The sequence below is a fragment of the Dromiciops gliroides genome, chromosome 1 (assembly GCF_019393635.1).
Source record: "Dromiciops gliroides isolate mDroGli1 chromosome 1, mDroGli1.pri, whole genome shotgun sequence".
Taxonomy (NCBI): Eukaryota; Metazoa; Chordata; class Mammalia; order Microbiotheria; family Microbiotheriidae; genus Dromiciops; species Dromiciops gliroides.
The window spans coordinates 497719303-497723678 of NC_057861.1; positions in this window are offsets into that span (position 1 = coordinate 497719303).

Below are 4376 nucleotides of genomic sequence, written 5' to 3' on the forward strand. Positions count from 1 at the left end.
ATAGACAATATGTTTGTTTTTCTTAACCGTATTTCTTTGTTATATACCAGTGTTCTATGGGAGAGGGAGGATAAGGAAATGATAGCATTTGGAGCAAATGGGGTTTTTAAAAAGTATTAATTAAGCTTTTTAAGAAAACCAGCCATTTCTAATTTTATATTCTATTAACCATTCTCCAAACTCCTTTCCAGTGAACTTATGCTATTGAATTAGAGATATCACCCTCACTTCTAATCTGACCCCCTACTTCTCCCATCTTGCAACCAATGTTAGGTTTTAGTATATAACAGGAAAAACTGGAAAGAAAGAAGGGAGGGAACATGAGGGAGTTAGTACTTGTTCAATCACAAATCGCTTTTTTAAAATGACAAGGGAATTCAAAGACTTTCTGGCAAAGAGTGTTTTTATAAGGGTTGACTTTCTTCACCCTTGCCCCAATGAGAAAGGCTCTCTTTAAAATACAGACCTCAAAATCAAACACATCATAAAACACAGTGAATTAGGCACTATAACATACACCTTCTCCACAGTCCTTGAGAAATGCCTCTTTATATTTGCCTTTCTCAAGCAGTAATATACAATTTCTGTCTGCTTCCCTAAGCTGCTTCCCCAGAATCTCACAAATACTTTTTTGTGAGAGGTAGCAAATGGAGGAGGTGAAAGGAAAGGGGGGTTGCAGGGAGGCATAACACCATGGATCCTTATTCTCAGTATTTGAATATTAGGAGCCCACTAAAATATCATTTGCCAACATTGTCTCCTTGACCCTTATCCCATCACTGTGAAATAAGAAAATACAAGTTAAGTCTTCTCATTTGTCTGATTATATTAAATACATAAATGCCTTAAAACTAAGAACTTTGGGATCTTGGGCAATTTCTGTCCCATTTTCTGCAATTTTGCTGCCTTCATTATAGAAACAAAAATAAAATATAAAGAATTAAAGATAACTTTACATTTTTTTTATTTCATGGGTCAACATGACCCAAAAAATATATATGTATATATTCTAGTGTCCAGTATTCTTCAGCTATCACTGGGCTTATAATAAAAAACAGTTCAGTATTACTTATCTGAACTAACAAACCAGAATCATTTCCACACTATGACGACGCACAAAAACAAGATTTTTGTGTATGAGGAAAAGAAATACTGATTCTTCTTGATCAGAATTTTAATCAAGCCAGGATAATTTTAAAGGCAAACAAGCAGAGGGCACAAAAGTTGCTCAGGGCTACAACTAGGTTGGGGAAATCAGAGTTTTATCCCAGGTTGGTGAAATGTATAAGGTGCCAAAAGTACTTGTACTACTTCAGGAAGTAGAAAACTGAATTTATCATCTAGTTAGCATGACTAATTTATATACATACACATATACATACACCTACTTGATTATACCCTAGTTTCATCTTTCTTTTCTAACTCCTTTGGTCCTTTTCCTTTCCATCATCTTCTTGCATCTCTTAATTTCCATGTGCATCCACTTTGTTCTCTTTAGGTAACTACTCTTTTTTCCTAATCTCTCTCTCTCTGTATATGTGTGTGTGTATGTGTATATATATATATATATATATATATATATATATATACACACACACACGTGTGTGTATATATATATATATACACACACACACACGTGTGTGTATATGTATATATAACAAACACACATATATATGTATATACACATACACACGCATGCATGCATGTAAAGTTCAGACCAAGTGATCTCCTTCCCAACCTGGGTCTATTCCTAATCTCTCATCAGTTAGTTAGGGGCCTCCTAGGGTTCTGTGATATTTCACTCTGTAGGACCTTTTGTGCCTAGTTTCTCCTATTTCAACCAAACCTTACTTTAAACTTTGATTTTTGAGGACATCTTGCTTGCTCTGGACACATTTTTGATGTTTATCTTGGACTTGTTTTGTAGTGTGTGCCCCAAGGGCCAGAATTGCTAGTTATGGTCATATAAGAGTTTACCTTGATTGTTGCTTGATTTTCATGGTAAATCTCCATTTATGGGGGAATTTTAAGTATACTGACTGATGGCAAATGATTGTGTTCTCCTTATATAGTAATATGGTGAAGTGTAGTGATATTTAGAAAGTGGTTAGAGTCAATGGATATGACTGGAAGGAAAAGTTGGCTGTAGATAAGAGTGGAAGAAATCTGTGGAAATTTTCATAATAGACTGGAATGATTATAGGTCTGATCACTTTGGGAAATCCTTTGTACAAGTATATTAAAGATCCCAGGAAGGTGAAATAGCCTGTAGAGGGTAAAACAAGCAGACAGTTCTTAACAGAGCATATGACTAACAGGTTCTAGTCTACCACTGTTTTAGAGTTATTATTAGGAGAAATTTTAATCCACTGCTTTACTTTTACAGAGAAAGAAATTAAGACCCAGAAAGGTAAAGCTTTTTTTCCATTTCTTTAATATCATCAACCCAGAAAAATGATTTCTAAGCCCCTGGCTAAGAAATCCAAAATGTGTGGGTTTTTTCCCAAACAGATTGGTTTCTAACATATAGATTAATATAAATAATTGGAAGTATCTTTTTAAACTTAAAAGATCTCAATACCTTATTGATATGTTTTTTTCATATCAGAAGAAACCCATGCTTACCTAAACAAGAATCCCTTTATACCTGACTAGTGGCCATCCACCTTTTATATGAAAATTTCATGTGAGGGGGAATCAACTGTCCCTTCCACTTTGGGGTAGCTCTAGCTTTTTTAAAGATTTATTTTCTTTATATTAAGACTAAATTTTCTTCTCTGTAACTTTCAGCCATCTGACCCTGTTACTCTCATCTGGAGCCAAGAATAAGTCAAAATTGTGCAGTTGGGGGCAGGGGATGTTGTTATAGATCTGAATAGAATCAGAGGACTTGATTTTGATAACTGAGTGATGGTAGACAAGTCACTTCAATAGTCTAGGCCTCAATTTCCTTAACTATAAAATGTGGGATGAGGTTATAAACCAGATGACCTCTGAAGTCCCTTCCAGGTCTAAATCCTAAATGTTTGAGGGCAAGGACTGCCTTTTGCCTCTTTTTGTATCCCCAACACTTAGCATAGTACCTGGCACATAGTGTTAAATAAATGTTTATTAACTGGTTAAATCTATGATTCAATTATCTAAATTCTCCTTCCAGATAGCCCTTCAAGTATCTAACAGTTAACATAACCTCCCTTAAGTCTTCCCTTCTGTAGACTGAACATACCAAATTCTTTCAACCAGTTTCCATATGGCATGAACTATAGGCTCTTCACCATCCTGATTGCCCTCCTATGGAAATTCTCCTTTTTATAAAGAAAAAGTGGTACCTCAAAATGAACATAATACTCTAAGTAACAGGTCAAGATCTTTTTTAATCCTGACTCATGTGACTTAGTATGTTAATTATTCCTTTCAGACTTATTTCACCAGCAAGTTTAATAAGATTGTCATAAAAGCCTTTATCCAAAGGATTGATTTAAAAATAAATCTTGGTGAAAGACACAGAGCCAAAAAATATCCATGGAACACTCCAGTGGCCCTATGTGTTTAACAACTTGACATCAGACCACTGATGACCTATTCAACCCTTTTGCTTTGTTTAGCTTTCATTGCTGGTACTGTTCTTAATGGGTCATACCACATTTTCTATTCATTCTCCATTTCCTTCCATCTTCTAGATATCTTTTCTTTCTTTAAAAAAAAAAAATCTAAATCTGTTGGTGATTTCCACGTGCATCCACATTGTTCTCTTTGAATAACTACTCTTTTTTCCTACTCACTATTTTTTTTTCTCTTTGTGTCTTCAGAATTTCATTCTTGGGTATTTCCTACTTTCCAGGAACTATTTTTCCCTGTGGAATTTTAACCCATAAGATTTTATTTATCCTTCCTTAGAACCCTTTGAAATCTGTTCTCCCAAAATATAAGATACATATCACATATTCCCAGTCTTCCTCTCCTCTGTCATAAATTCCAATATGGAGTGGTCAAAGTTCCTATCACTCTCACCCCCAGATATAATGCACCTTCAGACATTGCCAATGCATCCCTAAATGAGTACCTTCTCTTCCCCTCTTCCTCCCTCCCTTTAGTTCCCTTTTAAGTATTGTCTTCAGCTATTAAAATGAAAGTTCCTTGAGGCCAGGGACTATACTTTTGCTTATATCTATATCCTCAATGCTTAGCACAGTGCCTGACACATAGTAAACACTTAATAAATCCTTGTTGTCTTGCTTATCCCAATAAGAATTCTCCCTTTTGAGTGAGACCCAGATTCCAAAAGAAATTTCCCTTATTGAATCCTTCACCTTTTGAAGGATAAAATTATATTAAGACAAGTCATGAGGAGGCAGCTAGGTGGCTCAGTGGTGTAA